The 12108-nt window shown below is 40.0% G+C and overlaps 2 protein-coding genes across 4 annotated transcripts in view; one reads left to right on the forward strand and one right to left on the reverse strand.

Moving 5' to 3' along the window:
- PDCD10 (programmed cell death 10) overlaps positions 1–4818 on the reverse strand; it is a 49338-nt gene extending 44520 nt beyond the window's left edge. The window contains exons 1-2 of one of the 3 annotated variants that reach the window (XM_045297579.1): positions 4724–4818; positions 116–193 (exon numbers count right to left, since the gene is read on the reverse strand). The gene's annotated coding sequence lies outside the window, so the exon portion shown is untranslated. Of the gene's footprint in view, positions 1–115; positions 194–635; positions 842–4723 lie in introns of those variants that run through there. The other 2 variants (XM_045297580.1, XM_004704101.2) reach the window with 2 other exon arrangements.
- Positions 4819–5207: 389 nt separating this feature from the next.
- The window catches only part of SERPINI1 (serpin family I member 1), a 99636-nt gene continuing 92735 nt past the window's right edge, over positions 5208–12108 (forward strand). The window contains exon 1 of the mRNA XM_004704100.2: positions 5208–5741. The gene's annotated coding sequence lies outside the window, so the exon portion shown is untranslated. The remainder of the gene's footprint in view (positions 5742–12108) is intronic.

Raw genomic sequence — 12108 nt, forward strand, 5'->3', positions numbered from 1 at the left:
CCCTGCCATCGCTTCAATTCCAACTCTCAGCAGTCCTGCATAGGGGAGCAGACAGCCTCATCTTTCCCATGGAGAGGCCTGAGTTTGAGCCACCAGTTAACAGTTCAATACTTACCCAACAATGCCACGAGGGCACCTAAGTTGCTGCTCAATAAATGTTGGTTATCATATCCCAGCTCATTCCAAAGAGAACCTGAAGCAATTTAGCACATAATAGATAATTAAGATTTAACAAGTGAATGAGCCAAGCTATCAATATCATGCAATTTCGATTTGCCTCTGATTAACATAAGTCTAAGGGACTGGCCTCACTGAATACACAGCACAGGCATTTGTTGCTTTATTGCACTTCACTTGACTGACAACATACATTGTATTGTTTTTATAAATTGAAGGTTTGTGGCAACTGAGTGCAGGAATTCTATCACAGTCATTTTTCCAATTGTATATGTTTACCTCAGGTCTGTGTCTGTGTCATGTCTGGTAATTCTCATGGTACTTCAAACTTTTTCATACTGCTATTGTACCCTTAATAAACTACAGTATAGTATAAATATATAACTTACACTTAAACTACAGTATAGTACAAATATATAACTTTCGTATGCACTGGAAAATAAAAATGTGTGACTCACTGTATTGCAAGATTCGACTTCTCATGGTGGTCCGGAACTGAACCTACAATCCCTGCAACATCTTCAAGGTGTGCCTGTAGTGTTTCCTGTGTAACACATTCCACTTCTCCGTACCCAAACATTACAAGTGTCCTAACAAAATCCTCTTTACAAAAAGCCAAAAATCTGTAGGTAACCACTTGATTCTAGATAATTTCGAAAGTTGAGATTGAATAGGTTCAAATCACTTTCTGATAGTCTGAAAAATGATTAGCCATGCCTAGAAGTGACCATGAAAAATAAGACTGTTAACATTATGTACATCCAGAATGCAATTATTTTGTAGCTAAAGAAAACTGAACTTTTCACCTTCTTACAGATAAAAAGGAAACATTTTCAGCTTTCTGCAAATTATTTTTAAATGTTTCGATTAAAGTCGTTTCATTTTTAACATGCATGTGCATGTACACTCCTAAAACATAATCCCTTAGCTATAAAACAGTGCTAGTACTACCTACTTGAAATAATTGTTTTGAGGATAAAATAACATCAGGAAAACATAATTAAAAGTTAGTTATTTCTATGCCTATTTTGTTATAATGAATTTTGCTTGCAAACATAAGGTCTCCAAAATTTTGTAATAGTAAAAGACTACTTTTTCATTCTGACATAAAAGCTTCCTTCTGATTTTAGAGATCTCTCTATGGTTTATATGAAACATTTTATATAAAAGTTTATATAAAACTTCAATCAGTAATTCCTTTGTGTCTAACCTAAATTTCCCAAGTTTAGGCTCCTTTGAGAGGTCTGTAAATCCACCTTGAGGGTGCAAAGGCAAGTCTATTTTATGCATTTGTGTATTTCTGCTGTGAGCTCAGTGTTGACAGCACTGTAGATGAATGCACACATTCATTCATTCAGCAAACATTTACCGAGTACTAAGTTTAGGTACTGTGGTAAGCAGTGCAATAAGAAACGTGAGAAAACTGAGAGGGATTTGCCTAAGCGTTTATAGGGTCGTGATAGAGGCAGACATTTAAATATACAAAAAATTAAGCTTCTACTGTGATTAATACTCCAGAAGAATACTTGTAAGTACTATTAAGCATGAGGGAGTCAGAGATCAGGGAAGGCTCCATTGAGGAATGACATTTAAGCTAAGACGTGAAAAGTAACAAGGAGTTGCCCAGATTTATGAATTCTTAGGGCGGCAGCCCAAGTAGATACAACATGTACGAAGGCCCTGAGTCCAAACAGGTCAGGACTGTAGTAATTGGAAGGTACAGGCAAGGAAAAAGGCTGTGGAGAAGAGAAAGCTAGAGAGAGGATAAAAGCCAAATTATCATCAATAAACAGTAAAAGGAAATTATTTAAATCATTTTAAGTCTTTTTCTCCCGTAAGGAAAATAATCTAAGGAAACTGAGGCTTCATTTAGCAACACTAGAGATATGGAGTCAGAAGACCTGGATGATGCATTGGTTCCACATGTCACCACGCACACCTCCCTGGCAGTCACTTAGCCAATCTGAGCCTATTCTTTCTCTTCTAAAATAAATACTCAATTATTTCACCTGCTGACAGCACAGCAATCCACTCCTGTTCTTCTACAGGCCTCACATCATTGTATTCTAGCTGGAGAAAGAGTGTGATGGACACAGAAAACAACCTAAGCTGTAGGAGAGACATTGTCCATATGCTGACATAGGCTACTGCAGAGCCCCAAATAATAGCAAAAGTGGGTCAGTACACTGTAAACTATGAACTACTATCAAAACACAATTGAACACCTCTCTCTGTGAGCCCTAAATTATCAATGTGCACAGGACCTCAGTACTCCAGGACTTGATAGGAATGCAATAAAACATTACTGCATCTATCCAGCAAAGAGGAAACAATTTCAAAACTATGACCAGCTTTAGAAGTCAAAAGGAAATAAAGTGGTAGAATCAGCCTAAGGTCAAAGCAAACACATACTGACATATATCATTTCACGATTTCCAAGTTTTCCTGCCTTACTAAAAAGTTCTTTCCACAACCTCATTAATTCCATGCAAATAGCAATCTCTTTCCATCTACCCCCACAAAAAGCAAATGCCATTTTTGCCATCTAGAAAAATACTTTCACACACTTGCATTGCCATCCCTGACTCACACTCAGTTGGTGGTTTACTTAAACAAGCAAAGCCAGTTGTCCTCAAAGTTTCCCGCTTACGGTTCTTCCTTCCCTGTGTACATTACTCTGGGTGCTACCTTATTGCTGGTTTGACTGCATCCTGTAGTAGCCTCTCTTCTATTTTAAGAATCATGTTAATTTCCAGACCATCTTAACTTCACCCACAGAGAAATATAGCACCTCTGAACACAGTGGTTTTCTGCACTCAAAAATTAAACACACTGCACTAAAAATTTAGCCTATTTCATTGGTCAACTTATATAAAAATAAACCATAATTGGTTACGTTTTGACTGTAAGTAGTTTAATTATTACATAAGCTTCTTACCATGAAATCCAGATGTCAATGGACTTAATCCTAAAATTCTACCTGAGAACTATTCAATAATATTCATGAGCTCTAATTGTTCACAGTAATAGTAACATTAAGATTAGACCAAGAACACTACTTTCCACTCATTATGAAACATGAGCATCCTGTGTTTTTTATTCTACAAAATAAACATGAATTAATATGCATGATTCTGATTATATTACTTACATGTTGAGTAATGAAAATTAAAAGTAAATAAAAATTACAAGTAGGAAATGTGATGCTCCCTCCATGAAGCTCAGCATAACTTCTTTTTCAGTATTGAGTACACTGAACTCTTTTAATACTGAATTATTTGAAAGAAAAAAAAAAAGGTAAGCTTTGTGAAGGAATACCAATCTCATGGTCCTCACTCACAGCCATGGGTCAATTGTGACACACAGTAACCCTACTGGACAGAGTAGAACTAGCCTTTTGGGTTTCCACGACTGTAACTCTTTATGGGAATAGAAAACCTAATCTTTCTACTGTAGTACTGCTGGTGGTTTCGAACTCCTGACCTTGAAGTTAGCAGTCCAAAACTTCCTAGGTTTCACAAACTATGAGTAAAAATAATCCTAAAATAACAAATGCTCATATAACTGGGATTGCTTAATTGACATTCTTGAATCTCCTCCATACCCTTTACAATGAACAAAATATACCTCAAATATAAATAAAGATATGTACATTGAAACAGATATCACCCCCCCACCCTAATCTGTTCTGACAGATTAGGGCCTTTCATTTGACTCTAGCTAGCTCAAAATAAAAAGACTTCTTAAACATAAGTAAGATGCATTAATTTGCAACTTCTTCAACCTTTTAAAAACACACACCACCAACCTCCCTACGCTTTCTCACATGAGGCAGCTCCGAGAAGGTGGGCTAGAATTGGACAGGATTCAGAAGATCTGTCCGCGTGTGTGTGACCTTGGGCACGTCACTGATGGCCTGAGTCTCTTCATCAGTAGCACGATATGAAAGTGCTTTGAAACAGTAAACGGTAAACATCTCAGGTATTACACATAAGAGGGGCAAGCCTTTCTACTTGGGGCAAAATTGCTCCAGAGAAGCCACATCAAGAAACTGAACTGAATCCGTAGCTCCCGGTCAACATTTGGCCCTTCTTTACACACTTCTCTCACAGGGCATAACCCGAGGCACCCCTAAAAAAAGCCGCCCAAGCACCCATTCCTCCCTACATTTCTCTATCTTACTTCTAAAATAAGGGGGGGGGGGGGATAACAGCCTCATCTTCCTCAGCCCAAGCCACACCTTTAAAGGACCCCACCCCAAGCATATCCGCCCTCTCCCCTCTCCAGGGCACCAGAGGCTAACCTCGCCCTTCCTGCCGCCCCAACCTAGCGAAGACTTCCTGGAGGCGCTCAGGCCCAAGTCATTTACAAACCCGTTTTACGCCACTCGCGTAGGGTAACCTCACTTACGCCCATAGGGCCCCGCTCCCAGCCCCGTCGCTCCGTCTGCCAGAGCCAAGCCCCGAGAGCCCCGGGCCCGTGTAACCCAGACCTGCTCTGCTCTGCAAGCAGGTACACGGGCACGGACAGAACAGCCACACCTTACCGGCGCCTGGGGCACGGACTCCACTTCCCACCTTTGGAGTCCTCTTCAACTCCCGGATCAATTCACTCCGGCGACGCCGGAAGGACCCGAGAGGAACCAGGCGTTGTCCGGAATCCTGCCCAGCCAGAGTCGCGCAAGGAATTATGGGGATTCGTAGTTCCGCCCACTCCTCTCGTCGGCAATTTCTGAATTTGTAAGACTACATCTCCCAGCAAGCCGTGCGGAAGAGCCTAAGGCTATGGGTGGGGACACTCCTAGCCAATAGTCTGAGAGTTCCCTGCCTTTGCTGGAGGAGGTGAGATGAAGAGAGAGGGGCACGAACAGGAGGGGAGGGCGGAGTCAGCTCTCACCTGCGCCAATCAGGATGCAGGGCCTGCCCCGCTGGCGACGCACCCATTGTGGGGGCGGGAAGGAAGAGCAGAAGCAGGAAGGAAGGGAGGGAGGGGTCCAAGGTGGGGAACTTGGGGCTGCTTGACTGGGTACGCTGCGTGGACCTGACCGGGGGACCCGGAGAAATTGACGACGGGGCCGAGGAAGGACGCGGTGTGGAGACGCGTCCCTGGCCGGAGAAGCAGCTTCCTCCAGAACCGCCGAGCTGCATGTCGGACCCGCGGGTCGGGGCAGGAGAGGCTGTGCTAGGGCTCCCGGTGGAGGCGCTAGGGCGGGGCTGGAGGCAGCCACGGGGGTGAGGCCACGGGGTGAGGGGAACGCGCGTCTCCAGGGACAGAAAGCGGCGGAACCGCTGCAGAAGTGCAGAGAAGGCGAAGCTACCCGAGCCCCAGCTTCCCGCCGCTGACTACCCCGGCCAGCCGCAGGAACAGCAGGGGGAGGAGCAACAGCTGCTGAATTCACCAACCAGAGGAGGGGGGCGGAGCTTGGGTCCCTGTAGCTGCTGAAGGCGCTGCCTGGACTGTAGTTTCCTAGGGGAGACCAGAGCAGAGCAGGAGCCAGAGCGAGCGCAACGCGGTCCTGGGAGCATCCGCTACAGCATCCCGCCAGGTTTGCAGGTGTATGGGAGGTAAGCGTGGTTGCCTCTCCTAGGCATCCACACGTGAGATCGCCTTTTCCCATAGGAGTTCTGTCAAGGCACAGCTAAAAAGAGTCCGCCTCGGGCTAGGAAATCGGTGCAAACGCTATTGAGCGAAAGATGTACCTTTTTTTGGACTTTTGGGGGTGGGTGGGGGATGGAGCAAAAGGTGGCTTGACCATAGCCAGATAAGGGCGTGGTTGATGTTTTGAGTTGTAGCATTTCAATTGTTCTGAGAGATGGCAAATTGAAGAAAACCCCTATTAATTGCCAAGGTGGATAATATTTGGGTAAGGTGCGTAGCAGTAAAAAGCAAAAATGTTGTCATTGATTCAGAATCACTTCAGAACTCTTTTTGGTAAGAAAATAAGTTTGCGTTCTTCTTCAATGCTTTCCATATATGTTGCTTTATTAGATTGTCCTACTACTGACCTGTTATCCAGTGTGGTTATACTGCAGGTTCTTAGGATTGAAAGAAATCTGTATTAGGGAAGCAAATGCGAGCAGAAATAGTCAGTATAACGGGAAGTATCAGGATTTTAACTTTTGCCAGCAATAAGGTTAAATATGTCTTAATGGATAAATACCCAGCTTTCCTTCCAGTGACTGAAATATTGAAACAAAGACCTGAACTCAGCCTACAATGAGAACATATGGTGTACTTCATTGCTGCTCCGTATTCTCCCATTTGTGTCCGGATGTGTTTGTACTTTATAAAACAAGAACACAAGAAAAGCTGTGTGAAAATCTGTTCTCTGTTTAGAGTATGTAGACTGATTACTCGTAGTGTGTAATCATAATGTGTTCAGGCTAAAAAGACATGTAGGGTCATAAATATAATTTTTCTTTGGTATTGAGCCATGTGTCCATTTCTTTGAATGTAACTATTTGTTGGTGGTGGAAATATACTCCAAGGCTAGGTAAAGAGGAAAGTTGCTCCTGTCTTTGTGTAATTATGACACAATTAAAACCTGTTCTTTTTAGGCAACTATGTAAAAGGCTTCTCACCTGGTTCGTTTGCCTTTCTTTTTCAGAGAGGTTCTCCAGATTGCATGGCTTTTAATCATAGTAGCATATTGCAGCACAGTTTACCCTGAAGTGCACTCATTGTGACTGTTGTGTATTTCAGCATGTCTGAATACTTTAATAATCTGGAATTTCTTGAATCTGTGTCAATAAAATAAGATAATGGCCTTCTATTTCCCTTTTCACATTTTGTTGATTTACTTAAAACCAAAGCCAAGCCCATTGCGGTTGAGTCGTCTCCAACTCACAGGATTTCATTCTTCTAATGCAGGCAGAATTCCTTTTTGAAAAGAAAAGGCCAAAAGAATTCTCTTTGTAGCTAAAAGTTCATTCCTACCGAGTGCTTGACAGCCTAAGTGACTTATCAATGTATATACTCCTCCCTTTCAACACCCTCTCCCACACTCCCACACCAGAGAAATAGATGGACAGGTCCTTTTAAAATAGCTGCCATTAGATTGCCCCCTAGCAGATCAGGTGTTACACACAACAAAGAGGTTTAGAAAAAGAAAAAAGCAACAGTAGCCACGAAACTTAGAAGCCATGGTAAGGATCAGATTTTATCATTACCAAGTCTTGGAAGAGTTTTAATCCACATCGCTGACATGGCACTGAAAATTATTTTAGGGGAGAAAAAGGAGTGGGGCATAGTGAGGTTTAGAAAAAATGTGTTGGCCCTGTTATTTTTGCTTAAATGGATTGCCTTAAATCAGACTCTTAGATTCTCAGGCTCTTCTGATTCGTTTTGTGAAATTGCACATCATCATTGGGTTATTTCCCGCATATAGTAATACTGAAATGATGACAGTGAAGTTTTTTCAAAGCCTTATTAAAAGGTCTTTTGGAAAGAACTTAGTTGGGAAACAGTTAAAAACCCAGCTGAGAGGATAGAAAATAAATATCAAAAGAGTTGACATTCAAGTGCACTTCGCATTTGAACTGCTTGATAGATCTTTTCTCTGCTGTCACACAGGCTAGAATCTCATCAGGAATGGATGAGTTTGTGGCATCAAGGTCCTAAATGTTTTTGCTTGTTTCCCTGATTTGATTCAAACTTCCTGGGTCAATGAAAGCGATTGGGATCCTGTATATCATTTAGGGATAGAAGGATGCCATTTTCATATGGGGAAAATGATTGCCAGTAGAGAGTAGCTGGACATTTATTTGTTACTTTGGAACCCCTTATGCATTTGAACTTGATTTTCATGTCAAATTTTCAATTATCTGAAGACTTGTATTTACCTTGTGTTACTAGTTTTGATAAGACTCATTGCATGGCAATTTGTCATTTTATTTAAAGCCCTGTCTTGGTTAAAATCAAGCTATTTAATCTGCTCTTGGTTTTTACTAGTTGTGTATTCATGTCAGGGAGGTTAACATAATATAATAAATAAAAACGACCATAACACTGTTCAGAAGGTCTCTTTTAAATGGAAGTTGCTCTGGGGATTCGGATTCTTTAGCAAAAGATTTGGTTATTTTCAAATTACAATATCTTTTGTAGTGTTTTATAAAAATGTAAAATTCTGACTCTAAGCCTCTTATGTAAAATAATGGAGGAGCATAGATGCCTCTTTCTAATAGGACTATTCACTGATGCATGCAGCACCAAAGAGCAAGACTTAAAGAGTCAGGATCAGAAGGTTTGGGTGTGTGTAACGAGAATGAAAAGGAAGAAAGCTTGAGGAACATTCCATTAGCAAGGGAGAGGAGAGATTTGATCTTTTTTGTTAAGTGTCATGGCTTCCCCCCCACCTACTCATTAATTTCTAGAAGCATAGAGCCATAATAAGAGACATTCCTTTCTTACATTGTCATTTCCTACATTTAATCCAGGATGACATGGATTCATTAATTCATTAAATTTGAATACAAATAGATTATTAGAGCAAAGCAGAAAAAAAGATCACATATGAACACCTTCATGTCTCTCTGAAACTTGTTATTTAAAGGAAAAGGAACAAATATCTCTAAAATAATGCGTATAATCTTTAATAATAGAAGTACTTGAACCATGCAGTAAGAATGAACAAGAACTGTTTGCAGGGGCAAGGAACAGGTTCTTTATTTTTATAAGCAGACTTCTCAGGTAAAACACAAGGATTGACACATCATTATACAAAGGTAAGGGTTTTATTTATTTTTTCATAGTCTTGCCTCAATTGTTTTCAAAATTTAATCCCTAATGCTTGGAAAGTATTTTATATAAGTAGATTATTAGCAAGGAACCCTGGTGTCATAGTGGTCTATGTGTGGAGCTGCTAACTGCAAGATCATTGGTTCAAGCCCAGTCAAAACTGACTTGATGGCAGTGAATTTTTTTGGAAATTGATTAGCTTCTTGAAACCATTTACTTCTTTTCTTTGTTATGGAGTACTTCACATAACACTCAGCATCATTTCTGAATTAAAAATACTGGTTAATATCTCTTTGATGTATACATTAAGACATCTTTCAATTTAAGAGACAAGAGTCCATCAGTCCTTTAGAATCTGAGACCTGTTTTCTGTTGATCAGCCTTTGCATAAGTGTAAATGAAGCCCAATTTCATTCAGACAGTGGTGAGCTGCAAAGACTCATCTATTGCTTTGGGTGTCAACATTTCTAATCCACTCCTGACATAGAGCTTATAAAGCAGAAGAAGGCTCCCTGACTGGTAGAACCCGTGGTCTGCCAGTGGCTCCCTACCCTTAACCTCAAGTCCCAGGAGATAAACCTCTGTTGAAGCTTGAGACTAAGAAGTATATTTTATTCTTTAGAAACTGAATTTCTATTCCATTTTTTATGGTCATTTCTTTTAAAATGAGAGGACAGAGAAAAGGAAAGAAAAATCAGACTTTAAGCATATTTGAATGTGGGTATATATATTTACATATATATATTATACATACACACACATAAGCTCTTCCAGAAAAAAAATTATCACTTTTGGAATTAAGAATTTGATAACATTTTTGGTAAAATGTCGGAGTCTTTTGGCAGATTGTAAACAGTTTTTTTATTAGTAGCAAAATTAATAATAACTGGCTTTTGTTTACTTTTTAAAACAACCTTGCCAGATGCTGTTGGATATTGATTGACTTAGAAGTGATCATTAATCTCCCTCCTTCATGTTTCTTTGTCACGATTATTAACTATGCTTACCACTATGCCTTGTAGAGCTGATTTCATAACCATTTTCACCAGATGGTTAGGGCCTTCAGAACTAAGTTGCATCACCTTTTTATTTTTTTTTTCCACTTTCGGGCTTCATACAGAGCCTTTATTTGGTAGGTGATAGCAGTTTATGTGAATATTTGGCAATTTATAATGAAGCATCATTTTACACTTTTCACAAACAAGTACACCTTAAAAACTGAATTTTTCTTAGACATCTGTTTTAGAACCAAATCTAGCCCTCTGCTCAAAATATTTGCTTATATTAGAGCAAATATAAATATCACTTTCTCTGTGTAGATTTCTGAATGGATAGAGCAGATATGGCTATTAACTGTAACATTGCTTATGCGTGTGTGCTTTTAGGTTTACATTTATTTATCAGATACTTCCTGGGAAGAGTGGGTCCTTCTTGCTCCTTGCCTCTAGACATTTGCAGATTTAAACGTAGATTTTGGAATAACAACCCCCTCACAAGCATAGAAACACATTTTCTATGGCTACTTTTTCCTCCTTGACATGTAGATAGAAAAATAAATGTAATAGGAGGTTTATCTTTATTAAAATTTAACTGGTCATGAATATTCTATTTTCAATGAAATGGTTGCATTGAGAGGCCTGATTAAACCTGAATACAACAGGGATTTATCATCTTTGAACCATGGTGGGGAAGTGATAAGTTTAGAGACACGACGTTAGCAGTGGATAGTGCTGACCTCTGTACAGGTTAGCTACTGAAGTGTTTTGTGCCTCCAGATACTGCTTTGAGGCCCCCTTCTGGCTCCGTCTAGAAATGGAGGCTTTTGAGCTTGCCACAGCTCCTAAAAGGATGGGGAAAAGAAACTCTAAGCCAACCCGGTGCCATCCAGTGAATTCTGATTCACAGCAACCCCGTAGGACGGAGCAGCACTGCTCCATATGGTTTCCAAGGTGGAAGGCAAATCGAATTTACTTTGGTTTAATAACTTATTTTCCTCATATGTGTTACTCCGGAGTGCTACGCAAAGAAATTTTTGTAGTCCAATCTAGAAATTCAGTGTGTAGCTATCAACTTCAAATCTCATTTCTCCCAAGCATCCTGGTATCTTTTGAATGGATCAAGAGCTCACTGGTTCACTTCCAAGGCTTAACACCCACTGGATTGTTTCTGCATTTTCTTGATGACATAAATTTTGTTTTGAAATAATTTCATTATTTTAGCTGGGATTTTTTACCTTTACTGAACTTGAAGAGCTGGTGATTTTCCAACCTTTCGGTATTATGCTACAATACTGAATTATGCAGTATCATTTTTGCCATTCACTTGAATTAAGTCAGTTATTGGAGCATTTAATTGTTGTGTACTTCACAAAGCAATTTAAAAGTCATTGAAGCAGATAATGTTTTTGAAATCTATTCAGTACCCTAAATGGCTTACATATATTAAATCATTTATTCTGTCTAAAGCAAGTTAAATAGTTCTCTAAGTCATATGTCCTTTAACTTAGGTATCTTGGAAATTTAATTTTGGGGGAAATTTATACATGATTGATCCTTTAATGAATACTTGACAGTGGTATAATTTTTGTTGTTTCTAAATTAGAATTAAAAAAAAAACTATATGCCCTGTTGGTGTAGTGTGCTGCATCTTAAGTTGCTAACCACTGGATCGGTGGTGAGAACCTACCAGCCACTCTGCAGAAGAAAGATGGCGCTGTATGCTCCACTAAATATTTAAAGTCTCCGCAGCCCCAAGGCGCAGGTCTGTTCTTTGGGGTCCCAGTGGGTCAGAATCCACTCAATTACAGGGAGTTTGGTGTTTGGGGGCTTATGGGGCCTTGAGTACAAGGTACACTAATTAAAATCTAAGTGAGAAAAGAAAATTTGTTATTTTAAATTTTCTGATATTCTTTCAAAAATAAACTTTAGTGCTATGGAATCAATTGACTCATAAGTGACCCCAAAGGACGGAGTTGAACTACTCCAGAGGATTGTTAAGACCAGTCTGTACAAAGCAGCCAACCACGTCTTTCTACCACAGGATAACCCACCCAGAAAAGAAACAACATCAGCAACTCCCTTGAATAGCTTGTTCAGACTTTATTCATGACTCACGGCATCCAAGGTTGTCATAACCCCACCATATAATAACACTGTTACCTGCTTTTGAATCTTACACATGGGGCCTTCAAAAAGT

This window comes from Echinops telfairi, unplaced genomic scaffold (genome assembly GCF_000313985.2).
Source record: "Echinops telfairi isolate 266 unplaced genomic scaffold, ASM31398v2 ScPeMD7_7420;HRSCAF=8458, whole genome shotgun sequence".
Lineage (NCBI taxonomy): Eukaryota > Metazoa > Chordata > Mammalia > Afrosoricida > Tenrecidae > Echinops > Echinops telfairi.